This window comes from Nomascus leucogenys, chromosome 7b, assembly GCF_006542625.1.
Source record: "Nomascus leucogenys isolate Asia chromosome 7b, Asia_NLE_v1, whole genome shotgun sequence".
NCBI classification, from domain to species: Eukaryota; Metazoa; Chordata; class Mammalia; order Primates; family Hylobatidae; genus Nomascus; species Nomascus leucogenys.
In genome coordinates this window covers 106,043,027-106,061,590 of record NC_044387.1, presented here as the reverse complement: position 1 = coordinate 106,061,590, position 18,564 = coordinate 106,043,027, and the positions used below count along the sequence as shown (strand labels likewise).

At 42.2% G+C, this 18,564-nt stretch overlaps 1 protein-coding gene across 1 annotated transcript in view; it reads left to right on the top strand.

The window, feature by feature from the left end:
* SORBS2 (sorbin and SH3 domain containing 2) overlaps window positions 1–18,564 on the top strand; it is a 377,296-nt gene that overhangs the window by 124,041 nt on the left and 234,691 nt on the right. The gene's annotated exons all lie outside the window — the stretch shown is intronic.

Here is an 18,564-nt window from a genome sequence, read left to right as displayed (position 1 = left end):
ATCTTTTCACCGTTTTAGTAAGGTGCTAGTATTAGTTCCACTTTAGAGATGACAGCATTGAGGTCTTGTTGACTTCACAGTTTTGCCTCAGTTCAGTCCTATTTGGAAAAACAGGAAATGTATTTTTTAAAGCACTGGTGACATCTCAGAGTGTAGTGGAAAGAACAGAACTCTAAGAGTCAAGAGAGCTGTGCTTAGTCTCCACTGTGAGCTCCCTGAGGGGAGGGACTCTGTCTTGGTTACACTCCATGGCCAACACCCGTCCACATACCTGTGGCATAATAAAAACTTAGTAGCCCTTCATGGAATGCCGGACTCACTGAAGGAGCGCAGGTGCTGCCTACTCAGTGTGTCATCTGGCCAGGTGGTTTAACCCCTCAGGGCCCTATCCATTTGTTATTCCTTTCCTATTCTGACATCTTCCTTGTTTCTAAAAATGATTTGAGGAACCAAATAAAGGATTCAGCTGCACAAGACCTTTAAAGTAAAGATAAAAGGTCAAGAGTGATGTACTTTAAGAAGGGAGAAAACTATTTCCAAAGTCAAGGCTAAGAATAGCTGCCTCGTCTGGGCATGGAATTTAGACTGAAAGTTGCTGCAGCAACAGAGCCTCTGTGGATTGAAGCCACCCCACCTACCCGCTCTTCTTCTGCCACATTTGGCCAGAGCAATCTGCTCCTGTAGGAGTCTTGGAGGAAAGAAGAGAAGAGCCCAAAATATCCATTTTGCTGTCTAATTATTTTTAATGACTAAATCATCCCAGTTCTAGATGACCATGTTGGGTCCATTTGAGAGCATACGATCAAAAGTCCAAATGGCAGAAAAACCTTGGGAAGATAAAAGGCTACTTTCTCTAGTGAAATCTGAAACACCGTGTTGAATGGAGGAATTAGAACAGCCCCCAAATAAGGAAGAGTTATTAAGAGCAGGTCTAAAAAAATAAAAAAGAACCAAGTCACAGCAAACCCTAAGTACCCATATAGTAGCACAAATTAGCTCTGGCCCCTTCTAGCGAATGGCTGCTGGAGACAACAGAGGCCGTGAGAAAAGCAGTAGAAAAATGTCCAGCCACCCTCACACAAACCCAGCTTAGGGTGACGGCTAAGTGCCCTCAGGAGGGTGTTTGTTTTGGGTTCAGACAGGGCAATTTGATAAGAAAAGAATCTTAGCCAAATGGTGAGAAAGGTAAATAATTAACCATTTTACTTCAACAAACAGCACCAACCCAAGACATCTGGGTTACACCTTGAAAAAAGAAGCATTGGAACTAACAACAAGTCTCTATCCTGAGAAACTGTTCTTGATCCTTTGGCCATGAGCGTTTGCTTTCCCAAAGAAGCCACTCCCTTTCTTAATTTGGACCTGGTTGCACTTCAGAGATCAAAAGGGGGCCTCTTCCAACACACGAAAGATATGCTCCTATTTCTTCAGCGTTTATGATGATATTTGTTCAGCTGCTTCCTTCCACAACCATTTTCTGTTTGCAGACTCAAAATCAGATAGTGGGTGATTCAAAGAGCTATGTAGCAAAAATGTGCTGACCCACCTCACAGTACCCATGCGTGCTGGGTTTCAGACCTCTGTGTGGTCATCCTGCAAATCCATTCATTGGGAAAATTCCAATAGCTTAGTGGCTCATTCTCCAAACTATGATTTGAGAGCACCTAGAGGGCCAACCAGGATGTGCATTTTCTCACTATTTTCCTAAGCACTATTCAATGTGCTACATCTAGGTTAATAATAGTAATCAGGGAAATCAAAGAAAAACATGTGAAGAAGTCACCATTTGACTTGGAAAAATCACCAGTACAAATGTATAATCAAATGGCATGTGATTACGACTGTGCCTCTTAACATTATATCATACCTGGGGCCTGGAACTCTTGGGAAAATTATAGTGGAAATTTAAATTTTTAATTTAATTACTATATAGGGAATGCAGGAGTGTTAGGTATCCTTCCCATACTCTTCCTTTTTCTCGTTCAGTAAAGTCATTTGAGCTGAAGATTTAAATCTGACAAATCCAGTTATTTATTTTGAGCAATGCATTTTTGGTAGCACTAAAGAAGTTGGATAGAGAAACTAGCAACCATGGGTTGTATAGAGCAGATGGCTGGAATTAATAATTTATGAAAAAATATATTGTGACATTATGAAATAGTTTTTCATGGATGTTTTAGCTCGATGTGTAAGTACTGAGTAGGTGTTCGCGTTTAATAAATAATGACTATGTGCCAGAAATTAAGGGCAAAACTTAAAAGAAAACTCATTCTTCTACCTTCTGGAGAGATGCTCACTCTGCCTCATTTATTCCTTTAAAGCCATCCCTTGCTTTGTGTGTCTATGTCTAGTAGGAGTGGGGATGGGGATGGGAATAACAAAGCTTTTCTCTCTCTTTCTCATTATTTCTCTCTTTTCTACATTTCTATTTTTCTGTCCAATATTTCTATTCACTTTGTGTGTATGTAATCACATTAATGGCACTGAAAAAAAAATCCTGAAACAAGATTAGTATACACCAAGATCTCAATAGCTGGAATCTGCATTTCACACAGATCTCATAGATACTATGCTGCTACTGTTCAAAAAAGCCAGCTGCATTAGTACAAGGATAGGGAAGATGCAGCTTAAAAACAGAGTTTGATTTGCCAACCGCATCACGCCATTTACCCATGGAGCTGAGGGTCCAGTATTTTAATACTAGACCACATGTATAGAGGGGCCCGACAGCAACAGTGTGATGATTGCCCCATCCTGTTTTACATGGATTAGAAAAAGCTTGGAGCAATCTCCGCAATTGAAGAGGAAAAGAAGATATTCCAAGGACTGAGGCCAGGTTTTGGCTTTGAAAAGGAAGAAGTTTTGGAAACTGAGCACATTTCGAAAAAAGCGCAGTTCCAGCATATGTATGTGTCACATATGCAGGATGGATTAAATCTGATCTGTGTTGTCCCATAGCATAGCAATGGGACCAATGGTAAAAGCTGTGAGAAGGCAGATTCCAGCCACACTTGGAGAAGTCTCTGGAAAAGAACAGGCTGCTTGAAACTGTAGTTGCCTCCATCACAGGGGACGGCCCATCTTGGAGTGTGGCTGGATAGTGACTTGAATCGCCTGAACTGCAAAGCCCTTCTCCACCCTGGGAATCTATCATGCAGTAAAAGGAATGGCAGTGGAGGGGCAATTGATGTGGGGAGGAGGGATATTTGATATGGAATTGATGTACAGTGTCTGCCACTTGGGCCATTTAGGATCTGGTGTTGCTGTGATCGGTGGGCGAGCCATGGTTCCCTGCCTTCCCTGAGGTTAAAGCTCTAATATTTTTAATTTTGTGCTACCTGTCAGGGAAACTCTGTCTTTTCTTTCTTTGTTGTATTATAGAAATGAAATGACCAGGAGCCTTCAAGGATTTCTTGAAGGCCATTTCAAGCCCATGATGATGATGATGATGATGATGATAATGATGATTTTAGTGGATGCTATAATCCCTCATCTCTCCCCTTCAGAACCAAGGTGTTCACTCACCCAGCTCCCAGAGTGTGCATTGATGAGGGCTCACAAGTGAGTCTGTCTCCAAGAATGGCCTCCCCCGGTTCTGCCTCTCCCGGTATGGGCAGCCTGCAGGCAGTGGGTGGATGCAGGGCTCCCAAGGTCCAGGCTCCTTGTCTTCCTTTGGGACAACTAGAAGGTGTTATCTCAGCGCCATAGCATCCTGTGGCCTCTGTTGAAGATTTATCAAAGTTTACTTTCTCCCTTTGTCCAATTTTTCCTCTCCTGCTCCCTTACAGATATGATAACTAAGGACACATCCCCAAAGCCCCTTCAATAAATCCCCTCCTTACTGTGTTTTTAGAGAACCAGCCTAATGCAGAGGATGATGATGGTGATGATGCTGATGATGATGGTGATGATGATGGTGATGATGATGATGGTGATGATGGTGATGATGATGGTGATGATGATGGTGATGATGATGATGATGATGATGATGATGGTGATGATGATGATGGTGATGATGGTGATGATGATGGTGTTGATGATGATGGTGATGGTGATGATGCTGATGATGTAGTCAGGGGTGGGGTACAGTGGTAGCAGTGGAGAAGGAAAAGCACTGCATGTCACCTGCATTGTCCATTATACTCGCAAGTAAAAAGATTCATTTGATCCTCATAATAGTTTGTAAGTGGGCAGAGGCTTAAATCACTCCCAATCTACAAATAAAAGAACCAAGGGACGTAAAGTCAGGAATTTGCTCATGGTCACATAATTAGGGATCAATTTTATAGTAAATCCTGTCTTCTGATTCCCATTTTACTGTCATTTCACCGATTACAGTGCCCTATACATCACAGAAGTCAGGAAAAACATTTGTGGAATAAATTAGTGTGATTTCATTGGCCCCTTATCCTTCCATTTTTTTTCTACTGACCCAGTGAATCAGGGGAAAAAAGAGAAAAAACAGTATATATTGATGGTCCTGATTTTGCAAGGTAATCATAATTTCACACATTCTGAAGTATGTCTTGCAGTACATTTGCATATCCTCACTAGCTCACAGGACCAACTTGTTCTGTTTAGAGACTAGGATGACTTGTTTATGAATAATGCACAGGGCAAAGAAAAAAGAAAAGATTCACAAGAAAACTCCAGAAAGATTTCCATGACTTGCTGATAGGCTCTGCTCAGGTCCTGGATTTCTGTTGATCATAGACCAGGGTAGCTTGAAGAACAGGTAGTAGTGGTCGATGAGCGTAGGCACCTCAGCTAGGTGAGGGTGCCTGAGGGGCCACTCTGAGGGAAAACATTTCCACCGAGTCCTCAATGTGAAGAAAAACTGTGGAGAAAATCCCCTGCTTCTGCAGAGCACGTGAGCTCTGAGGGATGTTGGTTACGACCTAAATGCGCTGATATGGCAAAATGGATTTTAAACTATTTTGTCTGCATCCACATTTGATGAGGTGTCACTGATTAAAATGTGGCTGACAGAAACGATGCTTCTCCCCTTAGATTTTGCTTGAATGGAGTTCTCGTTTGGCTCGGTAAGCCGTGGACTTTAAATGCTTTCAGGCCAGCTTGTTTAACCGCAGAAAGACTTCCTGGGGTGACCTGGGATGTTTCACTTTGTAGGAGTTTCAGGTGAAGATAGTCTATAGCCACCGAGTGAGAACGTTTTGAGCCAGCCAGCTCATCGCGACCGAGAAAATCAAAACCATTCTTCTTTTCTTCACAGTGGACTTAGGCCCAAGGTAAAGAACAGCTGGAAACAAAAATTGTTTCATTAACCTCAGGAGCGACTCTGTAGTTAGATGTTCAAGTGGTATTGCTGCTAATAAAGTAATCTAGCCTCTAGATCATGCTAATGCTTTCTCCCGTCCCACAGGCCTGTGCACAGGACCTGAGAACAGCAAAAAATATAATACCATTATTCTGAGACACAGAAACTATAACAAAAATAATCAAAATGATTTATCCTAGATCAATGTCAAAAAGAAAAATAACAGAAATGCTGGGAACATCACCATTTCCTTCTGATCGACTTTCAGGAATCTGATCCAAATAAAACAAACAGGAGTTTCTACATTTACAGACAATTCATTGAAACAGTGCTGAAGTAAGAAATTCTGCATAGTGTTAAAATCAGGTGATTCTTTAACCTTGGAAGTCATACATGTTTTAAGCCTAATTTCTCATCTGTCAAATAAAAATAATTCCTGCTTGGCAGGTTTTCTATAAGGAACAGATTTAATATTTCTAAAACTTGTAGCTAGTGCCTGGCATATAGTAATCTGCTAAATAAATTACATTGACTGTTATTGCACTTTTGAAATTATAAATGATACTCAGTACAGTAAAAAAAAAAAAAAGAACAAAATGAACAAATAAAGATATTCTCCATGTGCCTAACAATTCTCTGAGATTTTAGGCCTTTGAAAGCTGCAGTAACTGCTTTAGATTTAGATTACTGGTGGTCTGAAGCTGCCGCAAGGGCCTGACCTATACCCAGGGGAGGGAGCAGAATCTTGGAGAGCCTGAGTTAAGAAGCAATGCCTGTATTTGGAGATGCAATGAAATCCCAGATGTTCCTCTCAGAAACTGATGGCTGAAGAGAACCTGGAAGCCCCCTGATCAATCTCAGAAACCATGTGTAGGGATCAGCCCGCCTGCCACCCATGTGGGGCCAGGATGCACTTTGGCATGAGAGTGTGGGTTGGGAGATGTTACTCTGGAAGATTCTTCTAGAAAGAGCAATCAATCTAGAGGAGATTTGGTAGAATCTTTTCAATATATCACACCTATCCCTTTTTGTTGTTGATTCAACTTTATAATGGTAGATTCACTCTAAATCTAGCAGAGGAGTCTTTCTGCCAATTCAGTAAAAAGAAAAAAAAAAGCATCCAGAGATGCAGTTTAATTGCTCTTTTCCACCAGCGTCCTGGGAATTCCTCGATGTATGAATTGAGTTCAGTTGAGTTGTCCCTGCGTTGGTTTTTCACAGACCCAACTGCTTAGGGAACAACAGCTCTTTTCTCAGAAAGGATTATAGCTGTAACACCATAACTGTTATGGGTTGAATTTGTGTCCCCTCAAAAGATACTTTGAAGTCCTAACCCCAGGACTTGCGAATGTGACTTTATTTGGAAGTAGGATCATTGCAGATGTAACAAGGCAAGATGGGGTCATAGGGATTAAGGTGGGCCCTCATTCAATGACTCCTGCCCTTATAAGAAAAGAGAAATCTGGACATAGACACACACGGGGAAAATGTGTGTGCAGACGGAGGCAGAGATTGGGGTTACGCTGCCACAAGCCAGGTCAGGAAACACCAAGATTGCTGGCAGCAGCCGGGAGTAGCGAGAGAAGGAAGGAGCCTTCGGAGAGAGCATGGTGCTGCCCACACCTCATCTGCCGACTTCTGGCCTCCAGTACTGTGAGAAATGTGTCTGTTGTTTGAAGCCACCCGGTTTGGGGTACTTTGCTACGACAGCTCCAAGGAACAAATGCAGTAACCATGGCCATTTTGATACAAAAAATGAGGACCCTGAGAGTTAAGTAGACTGCCCAAGATGATCTAACTTGTAAGAGGTATTCCTACCCTGAGATACGGTATCAGCTGCTATCTTTAAGGTGACTTCCCTTAGTAGCTTCACGAATTTCTGAGATCCAATCAGCTGACTTCTCTGCTTGGCCTTTTTATCGAACCACAGACAAACCAGCCGGACTTGTTTATTTAAAATATTCTATTTCATGCATGCATGGCCTTGAAAAAGACCACAGAAAAATTACACATGATGCCAACTTTATTCTGTTCTTCTTTCCTCTTACTATAATCTGTGACTAATAACACTACTTTTTCCTGTCTCATGGAAATTGAGACGTTTCATAAAACAAGTCTCCATCTTCTCACTGAATTTTTTTTAAATATTCATCAGAGCTTCCTCCACAGAACATATCAGGAACACTCAAATCTTTCTTTGACTTTTCATAAAGTCAGTTTACTATTGCTATTTTTAATAGCAGTTTTCTTTCAGAAAATGTGTCAATTCATTAAACAATATACAAATAAACAAAAGAAAATTTATATGTAACTCAATCCCTCGTTATTAAACATTGTTATTGTTGAGTGTACCTCCTAACTGTCTTTTTCCTATGACTATATATCCAAAATTTTACTTACAATAATGGAATGGTGCCACCGTACGTTTTTCTGGACTTATTGTTGTTGCTGTTTATTTAAAATATAATATGAACATCGTAAACCAAAAAGTGTCTGAGATAGGTCTCAATCAATTTAGAAGCTTATTTTGCCAAGGTTAAGGACATGCCTGGGAGACATGCCTTTCTCCAAAGATGGTTTTGAGGGCTTCGGTACGTAAAGGGGAAAAGGGGGCCAGAGGGGAAAGAAGGAAGGTATGGTCACGTCACTGAATCCACTTGTTGCAAGAGGAAAGGGGCAGGCGGGGGAAGAGTCAATACGTGTTCCTCTGACACTCTGTAAAACGGCACTTTACATAAGATAATACAAACATAGAGTAGCTACCTGTGGAGATATTGAACCTTCTATCTGTAGCTTCTGCTTGGGAACAAAAGGGAAGGCAGCTTCCTGCATGACTCAGCTTTCAGCTTAATTTTTTCCTTTGGCATCCTGAATCGGGGTCTTGAGTTTTTATTTTCCTTTTCTTTCTTTAATGCCATAGTTGGAAAATTCTAGGTTAAAACGTAAAATCTTTATACTCCCAGCATTCTCAGGAACTTTCAGGATGCTGAGCGCACTCTGAAACTCTAGGCAAGGGGCATGTTTGCAGGATTTCCCAACCTTGTTTGGCTTGCGGTGCCCCGTAGAATAGCCTGTCCTGGAAAATAGCATTCTATGTAATGACTTTTCAACACTGAGCATCTCCCATGGTGTGGATGTGCCACAATCTACTTAGTCCCTGATCATAGAAGTCAAGTTATTATCATTAATATGCTTCTTGCATATTTTTTAAAGTTCCCATCGTATTTCTTTTCTAATATCCCAGAAACAACGTCTCTGCCAGGCACATGGCAGTTGTGTCAACCTTGTCATACGCATGTCCGTGAAAACTCACCAAATACAAAAAATACTGAACACAGAAACAGGCACTCACTTCAGGGGCGCTGCTATGCTGTGCTGGGCAGCGTCTCCTCCTCTCTGTGGGTCTCAGGATCTTTTGGTCACCAACAAGGAATACAGAGCTCCAGGTTTCTTGGAACGGCGTATGGCCCGGGCCTCTATTTCCTCGTGCTGCTGATGCACACCCAACTGGGGAAACACTAGATGAAGGATGACTTACAAACCCTAAATATTAATGTCATTCAGAAGAGCTGAACGCTGAAGGTGAAGAGTTTTAAAAATATTGTAGCCAACTAATTTCACTTCTTTTTTCTATACACAGAGTGATAGAGGATGAAATTTAATCTCAATACATTTGAAAGATCTCTTCCAACAAATAATAACAATGACTTAAAAAATAACATCGTGTTACAATTTCATTGGCAGCAGTTTTTATCCTTTTTAGTGGAACATAAAATAGTGGTACGTCTTATGATTTATGGGCCCTTCATTTTGTTGATATCTCCTCAGGCAACTAATACGAATACCTTGCACAGGAGAAGGTGTTCGAGAAGTGTTTCATAATAATGACGAGTAATAAAAGCGACCAAAACATCAAACCGTGTGAATTACTCCATTAAAACGTATTTCCCAGGTAAATGGGTCCTAGAGCTATTTTTCTAAAATGCAAGAATGATCACATCTGTGTTCTTTTTATGACTCAATAGTGGGGCTAAGTGTGGTGGCTCACGCTTGTAATCCCAACACTTTGGGAGGCCGAGGCGGGCAGATCACCCGAGGTCAGGAGTTTGAGACCAGCCTGGCCAACATGGTGAAACCCCGTCTCTACTAAAAATACAAAAATTAGCTGGGTGTGGTGGTGTGTGCCTGTAATCCCAGCTACTCGGGAGGCTGAGGTAGGAGAATCCGTTGAACCCAGGAAGTGGAGGTTGCAGTGAGCTGAGATGGAGCCACTGCTCTCCAGCCTAGGAGACAGAGCGAGACTCCATCTCAAAAAAAGAAACAAACATAAAAACAACTCAATGGTGGCTTGTTATTTCCAGGAAGATAAGGTCCAAAGTTCTTACCACGAAGAACAAGGTGTTTGACAAACAGTGACCCGTCTACCCTGTCCACCTCGCCTCTGCTTCCTGCCACAACACGGCTTCAGTGCCACTCCACCTGTCAGTCTCCCCTGCACTGCCTTTGCTCCCTGTCTCTGTGCGGTCACAGCTGCCACTTCCTCCACCTGGAAGTCCTGTCCCTGGCTTCCCAGGCAGGCAAACTCTTCTTCAGCCACTTGGCTCAGCTCGCGTGTGGCCCCTTGGTGGGGCGCAAGACTGTTCATTTGTTCCCTCTGCTCCCCTTGCCCCCCGGGCATGGGCAAATCACACTGGAACATCACTATTTGTTCCCTCACGTTTACCCACCCAGAAGGTGGGCAGTGCTTTAATAATCTGACCCTTGATGCGGATCTTCTTGGGTTAGTTCAAGTTGAAGAAATGTTTGTCAGATTGAGTCAAGGGATGGCCGTAAGGCGTAGATAGAATTCATTCACCTGCGACCCATGTGGCCCAATCATCCACTTATTTGTTCATTTGGCACTTCTGTATCCACAGCCCAGGTATGATCCTGAGCCCTGGAAACAGGGTCAGAACAAAACGGAAATGATCTCTGCTGTCCTGCAGTTTATAATCTCGCAGGACAGACACAGATTAAGTAAATAAAAGCACAAGTAAATGTGCAGCGCGTGAAGTCCCGGGACTGCCGGGACTCTGCTACAGAAGTCTTAAAGAACAAGGTGGCTCTTTTCTTAAGGGGCCCTCTGTGTCTGCTGAGACGCTGTCTGCAAGGCCTCCGTAGGTGTTTCCCTGCAGGCAAGGTGTCCGCGCACGCTGCTCCCTAGCCTCTGTCCCTGTCCCTCTGTGATCTCAGCTCCCTACTCCTTCCCCAACTGCAGGACTTGGGCACACCATGCCCCTCCTCTGAAGGCCAGCCCTGCCCTGGCAGCCCCTTGGCATCTGGTCAGTAAAGTCCCCACTAAATTCTATGAGAAGGTTAAATGAGGGAAAGAACTGGGGCTACTGACAGAATAGGAAACTGGTGCCAATTTCAATTAAAGGGTGGGGGAGGACATCAGCCAGGAAGGAAAGCAGGAGGCAGAAGTGAAAAGGCCTCCCGCTGACTGTTCGCACAGCCCCGCACTGTCCAGGTGAAGTTCCAGAGAGCCCGCGATAAGTTCCCACTGATGACACCAGTGCCTGTTTCTCCTTTGCTGAAGCCCACTGGCCCTCACGGTCTGGACCATTCTTTTGATCAACACAGGCATTAGTGTTGCTTTTTGACGCTCTGGTCTACGTCCATCTGATGTTTCCCATGGTATTAGAAGGTCCCGGAGGTCTGTGCCCACCCAGTGCTGCACCATAAATAAAAGATACAAAATTCAAGATAATACCTAATACCCTTTTATGCTAATTAATTGATTTAATTGCCACAACCACCCTCAGAATTAGATAATATTATCATCCTTTCTTATTCTTAAGGAAACAGAAGCACAAAGAGGTTAGGTAATTTGCATATCACACAGCTAACAAATTGCAGACTATTTGAATCCACACCATTTATTTATTTGTTCCATAGTGAATGAACAAGTATACTTTGAGATATTGATACGAAACCAGTATAAGGAGAGATGGCAATGCTTGGAGTCTGTGCTGAGAAGCACAGTGGCGGGATAGGCAAGGACACCCCCATGCAGGAATGCAGGAAGGGTGCTTCCTCAACCCACCGAGTCAGCCTGGGTGATCCCTGCACTGACAGGTGACCAGCCAGGACTAAAGGCTCACTGACAATGTCCAGAAATGAGATAGTACTTTCTTTGTACCCAGGCTGACACAAGCCGGCAGAGGCAGCTTGTTGTCTATCCACTCCCTGTTTTCAATTTGTTTCTCAGTAGTAGAACACTGATTTACCTGGGACCAAAAGGCGTCTAGCTGAAAAGACCACATTTTTGAGACTTACTTATCACTCAGGATGCAATGAGATATCAGCAGAAGTACCGGGTGGGAGGTGGGGAAAAGCCCTTTCAAAGAGGCCAACTCAAGCGGAAAATGTGCCCCTTGGCTCTCCCTCTCCTCTTCTTGCCTGGAACATGGACCTGATGGCTGGAGCACAAGTAGCCATTCTGGACCACGAGGATTCTTGAGGATAGAAACCAGTTTCAAAAGATGACAGAACAGAGGGTAGGAGCTGGAGTCCTAATAATCATGAGGCCAATTTTCTACTAGCCTAGAACTCCTTATTTCTCAATCCTTCAAGTGAGAGAAAAATATAGCTCTGTCTCTTGTAAGCCCTGTTATTTGAGCTTTCTCTTCTATGCAGCCAATCCTAATCCTGTGATAAGACTTTCTCATGTGTTACCAAAAATTGAAACACAACTTGAGTTTGCTTCCAATTGTTGGAAGCAAAGCATGTCTTTAATGAAGGAAAGATATAGGAAAGAGTCCACATGCCAAGAGAATAATGGGTCCTTCAAGATGCAGCTCAGGTATCAGCTCTTAGATAAATGTTTTTTAAATCCACCTTTATGCCTATAGGAAAGTTCGTTGTGGAATGATTTTTCATGCTACTTTAAGCCTCACAAGGAATGTTTCGTTTCTTTTCTTTTCTTTTTTTTTGAGACAGAGTCTCTCTCTGTCACCCAGGTCACCCAGGCTGGAGTGCAGTGGCACAGTCTCGGCTCACTGCAACCTCCGCCTCCCGGATTCAAGCCATTCTCCTGCCTCAGCCTCCCAAGTAGCTGGGACTGCAGGCGCCCACCACCATGCCCAGCTAATTTTTTGTATTTTTAGTAGAGACGCGGTTTCACCGTGTTAGCCAGGATGGTCTCGATCTCTTGACCTCTCACAAGGAATGTTTCTAAAGTTAATCATCTTCCTTTGATGCAGGAAATGTCCAGAAGAATGTTCTCAGTTCAAGGCAATGATCTGGCAATTAGGATGCCAGAGTCTGACTTTTAAAAACATAGGCTGCCGGGCACGGTGGCTCACGCCTGTAATCCCAGCACTTTGGGAGGGCGAGGCAGGCAGATCACGAGGTCAGGAGATGGAGACCATCCTGACTAACATGGTGAAACTCCGTTTCTACTAAAAATACAAAAAATTAGCCTGGCGTGGTGGCGGGCACCTGTAATCCCAGCTACTTGGGAGGCTGAGGCAGGAGAATCGCTTGAACCCAGGAGGCGGAGATTGCAGTGAGCCAAGATTGTGCCATTGCACTCCAGCCTAGGCGACAGAGTGAGACTCTGTCTCAAAAACAAAGAAACAAACAAACAAACAAACACATAGGCACTGAATTCTGACCTGGGTAGGCTTAGTAAAATAATTACCATTCTAGGTTATAGCTCCCATCCAATATTCTGCAAGCACGCATAGTTTATTTTTCCTACCTGCGCATGCTGTCGCTGGCAGGCCTTTAACTGAACATCTACTATTTCCAGTGTGGATTGGAGATTTTTATTTTTCAACAATATTTTCCACTTGTTGTTGGACCGTTGGATCCTAAAACGTGTACCTGATTGTATTAATACATCACTCAGGCCCATCTTATTATCTTGATCAATGAATCTTACTGAACATGTATTTCAGAAGCACTTCTAGAAGACACAAGGTGACCCTCTAATTTTCACTTCTCTTGAGATTTGCACATTTGGCAGCTGAGGGCTTTAGCACGAGCCTCTTCAGAGTTTACGGAAGCTGCCCAGTTTCACCCAGCACCTCATAATTTGTTTCAGTGGCTCAGGTGAAACCAGAAGCATTTGTTTTAAAATCCTTCTTGCCAGGTTTTGTTTGCTGAGCCTGGTGTGTTTTGTTACTAATTCAATAATGCCGTGACGGCAGAGCCCGGTGCTTTTTCTGTACTGGGTATGGTGGCACGTTGCCCGGAAGTACCTGGGGGCCACTGCTGCCACAGGACACAATGCTAAGTGGGAAAGGTCATGGGAGATACACTCTATTAATGTGGTCAGAGTGCCTCTCCAAGAACAAAGCGTCGCCCCTCACAGGAGCGTGAAAGCAACCAGCCCTCTCTTTCCAGGTCGCTTTTTAAGCTTATCATTTTGAAGTATAAACAGTCAAATTCCTTGGGAGCAAGTGCAGCACTTTCTGTATTGCTTGCAGAATCTCTCACCACTGCAGGTTTAATAAAAGCCAGGAGTACTTTTCTTTAGCCACAGCAAGATGTATTTGTGTGTTTGGGACTGGTTAACAGGGCTGTGGGAGGGGGTTAATTGTGGGTGGTTTTTTTTTCTTTTGTTATTATTGGATAAAACCATTATTTTTTCCCCACCTGGTACTGACACATATTAACACACATTTTATGATAAAGTAGTTCCTGTAACCTGCTGCAATCTTAGTCATTTGCAAACCCAAAGCTTGATAAACCTGAAATATTTAAAACAATGTTGTTATTATCAGCCAGTGAAGACCGGGCTCTCCAGACTTAAGACTAGCTGAAACTTCTTCCTGTACCTCTTGCCACATTTTCCTTATTCCTCTTAACCTACAGAGTATACAGAACTTCTAGGGGGTTCTAGGAACTACTAATGGGCTCCACACAGTATTTTTGTGTTGATAGGTTTGGCTTTCTCTCCAGTTTGTTAAACAGTTTTTTTATTGCTGATGTTTACGTTCTTATCATTTGCCCTCTGGCAAGGTTTTGTTCTTCTATAATCATTTTCTCATTTTAAATTAATTTGATAAGTGAATTTCCAAAAACTCTCAACTCTGCTGGGTTTGTTTTGGTTTTGGGCACCTCTGATTCATAAAAGTCATTCTGGATACTGATCAGGGTCATACTTCCGCAGGGGATAGGAACGCATTTGATTAGTAGCCCGTGGGTCAGTCTGCTTTCCAGCATATATTTCTTGGGGTTGGAATCATAGAAATAAGTCCAATTTGCTTGACTGAGATACTTCAATCTTCCTCCTAAGTCAGTTGTCACATTTCCCATCAATGTCCTATTTTGACATTGTTCATGTCATTGTGAGAGTAACTAAATATGCAAGGTTTAGGAATAACCTTTGGGATATTCTATTTTATTTGTTTTAGGAATTAGAAAATTCAATCTAAGCTTTACAAAAGTCTTTGCTACCTCATAAGCAAACCGTGCTTCAATTCCAGTCTCTAAGTTAAGTCATACAACGTGTTTCTTTGTTGTGCCAGGGACCAGATCCTTTGGTGGGTCCCAGCTGTGGAGTCTGCAGCAGAAGATGTGACTAGAGAAGAACATATTGCTTCAAGCAGTGATGATTTTGTTGAATTAAGGAAACAGACTAATAAGGATTTCAAAATATGAACCAGAGGATAAATGGTTTAAGATCAGAATACAGGGAAGCAGTAAATGTAGGGAAATAGCAAACTTGTTTCAAGAAAGTGCAAAATGTTTCCAATACTCTCTACCAAAGTAGCCTCCTCACAGTAACAATAATAGTAGTAATCATTTTAGTTACTCCATAACTTCTCAACTTCTTTAGTTTCAACTCTGATAAATAGTTATGTCCCCATCAAGTAATCTTAACCTTAACTCTGTGTCTATTCTAAACACTATTTTTATTCTCATTTTATTTCATTTTTTAAAACTTTGTATCTTGAAAACAAAAAAAAATCAAACTTATAGAAAAGTGGAAAAATAGTAAAATAAACTGAAAATATGCTCACTGAAGATTCATCAGGTGGTAGCATTTTGCACATTTGTGTTTGCCTTCCATAGATGATAGACAGATGATAGATAGGTAGATTGATTGATGTGTAGGTGTGCATATGGTATAACTTAAAATAGAAGCTAGATAAATAGATAGCTCTCTCTCTCCATATATATGTGTGTGTGTATACTATTAGAGCATATATATGTGTGTGTATATGTATTCTTTGATAATATATTTGAAAATCCTTCTAAACAAATATTTGTCTTAGAAAATCATATTATGGTGTGGTATTCTACGCTTTCATACTGAACATAATTTCTGAATGGAGATTTTCACACACATTCTGTATTTTCATTTCATAATAAAAACCAAAACAACTAGCAGTGTGAATTACAGGGCTCCCTTTATATGTTAGTGGATATCTTAATAACCTTTAATAACATAACAAATTTAATTATAATGTTTAAATATATATAAAAATACCTTTATGACCATGTTGTTTAAAATTCCACGCTAAGACAACAATCTCAATAGAGAAAACAGGCAAAAGCTATGAACAGAAAATTTACAGAAGAGGGAACGCTGAAAACCATCAACAATGAAAAGATATTTAATTTGTCAGTAATTAGAGAAACACAAATTCAAACAATAATGAGCTATTAGTCTGCACCTATTATATTAGCAAAATTTTAAAACTAGATAATGCCAAGTGTCCTTGTCATAGCTGATTGGACCAAGGCACAGGGCAGCCCACGTATAAAGCTGCCGGCCACATAGGTGGTATCTCATTTGACTCAGTAAAAATGGGCTGGAAAAATCAGATTTGTCTCTTGGAAATCTGTATTTAGCACGTTTTAAAACAAACACGTTCGGAAGAAGAATAAACGTCAGGGACCTGGGCGAGGGCAGGGCCTGAGGCCAGAGCAACGCCTATGGGCCTCAGTGCACCAAGTTACAAGGGAGGGGCTCCGAGCAGGCGAAGGAGCAGAGCCTTGGAAGAACAGAGCAGCAGCAGAGTAATGTGTGAAGACCAGTAGAGATGCTGGGAGACGTGCCCCGGGGCAAAGAGGGGAAAGGGATTCATCTCAATTCCTGCCAGCTTCCCAGTTCCGGTTCAGTGCAGCCTGGGGGATTTCCAGTTCTCTTTGGAGGAGCAGGAATTGGAGGTATAGGGGAGAAGGAGATACAAGAAAAAGGATGAAGGCCTTTAAAATTGCAAAGGAAAATGACTTCAGATATTTGTTTGTTTGTTTGTTTTGCTATTAAAAACAGAGACAGAGTCTCCCTCTGTTGCCAAGCTGGAGTGCAGTCATGTGATCACAGCTCACTGAAGCCTGGACCTCCCAGGCTCAAACATTCCTCCTGCCTCAGCCTCCCGAGTAGCTGGGACCACAGGTGTGCACCAGCATGCCTGGCTAATTGTTTGTTTGATTTTTTTTTTTGGAGAGATGGGGTCTGTTGCCCAGACTGGTCTCAAAATCCTGAGCTCAAATGATCCACCTGCCTCAGCCTCCCAAAGTGCTGGGAGTAAAGGTGTGAACCACAGCCAGAGATTCTTATGCCTTGCCAACCAATCAATCAAGTGTGAGGGTATAAAGACATTTTCAGAGATACAATGAAAAGAAAAGCCACCCTAAAACATCAAATGCACCTAGAGTTTTCTTGATATCCTTTTGTAACATGCCAACATTTTTGTCAAAATCACTTAAGTTCTTCTGAAGTGATAAGTCAACAAATGTGTGATATTGAAAAGTGAATTAAAACACAGATTTCACACCAGCCAGTCATCAGTCCCTATTCATACAGTGTTGTAGGTCCTCATTTAAAGGCATTGAGAAATTAGAATATTCCAAGCATGGAGGCCAAAGAAGACATGGACCAGATTGGCTTTCAGAGAGTTGACAGAACAGTCTGGGAGTCAGGCATAAAAGGGGAACTGCTAAGAAGTCCCAGGGCGTGACATGGCCTGTAATAGCAGCGGTGAACCCCAGTACAGGGGAGGCACAGAAGAGGTCGCTCAGACTCTGCCTGGGAGAGTCACTAGTGAGGTGGTCAATTTGGGCCAGGTGTTGGAAGATAAAAGAGGAGGCAGATTGGGATGGAGGTTAAAGGTGCTGGGGCGAGGAGCAGTCAGACTGAGAAGCTTTTTAATAGTAGCAGCATCTGCAGGGCAAGGAAGCGTGAAACAGTATGTAATTCGGGATTCTGAAATGTGGGCAGTGAGGAGTAGAATGGGAGGCTGAGGGCAAAGGCAGGGGCATGCTCAGCAACAGCAGATGCAAAATAACTTCAGGGAAGGGAACTTCAGTGAGAACAGGGAGGCTGGCTGGAGGCGATCTGAAGCCGTGAGGACTCTCCCGGGCAGGAAAGCGCCACGTACTTGTCCTCCATGGATACGCTGACCCTGGATGGCTCAGACCTACCTAATGTGAATCCGGGTGGGGAGGAAGGGGAGCGAGCGGGCATCCCCAAATCTACATCCACAGGATTCCTCTGCAGTCAAAATTTGGGAATTAATACTGCAGGCAGGAGTGTTAACATGGGTAGGGAAACGCAATACTAACAGAATCCTAAATCAATGACTAACAAATAGAACATCTATATTTACAAGTCCAAAGTGTTAACATAACTATTTCAAACAGATTGCTAGAAACAAAAATAAATGGGCCTTGGAAAGACATCAGATAGAATATGACTGGTGATATAGTCCTGAAAAAGAAGAAAACGCTGGGGGTTTTGCAGAAGATTTAAATTGTTCATGGCATTAATCATGGTAGATTCCCAGAGGTGGTGAAATTTTATGGATGGGTGGAATGTGATCCATTTTACTAAGGAAGTAAAACTATTCTTGCCTTGAAGGTAATGTTTAAAGTCAAAGGATTTTTAATTAGGTTCGGATTTTTTAAAAAGAATTTTTAATTTACAAATAAGATTGAGTTAAAGAATCATTTTCTGCCATAGAAGCAACAGGATTTTTTAAAAATTCTATTTTAAATTGCGTAAAAAGCATCTTAATCAGATAAGTTGAGCCATAAGTAAATGGATATTTAAAGATCTTATTAAAATAGTCTACCTGATTTAGTTATTATTCTGACCCTATATAGTAATTCACAGGGTTTTTTTCAATTAAGTGGCTCTAAGATTATCATTTAAAAACAAAAAGTGTAACTCTCCGGTTTGCAGCTCTCTGCACCCATTCTGTGACTGGAAGGTGGGGCTTGTTTTGACAATGCTTCCAGTTAGGGTCTCTTAAGTGATTTGCATGTTATTAACCTGGATAGCCACT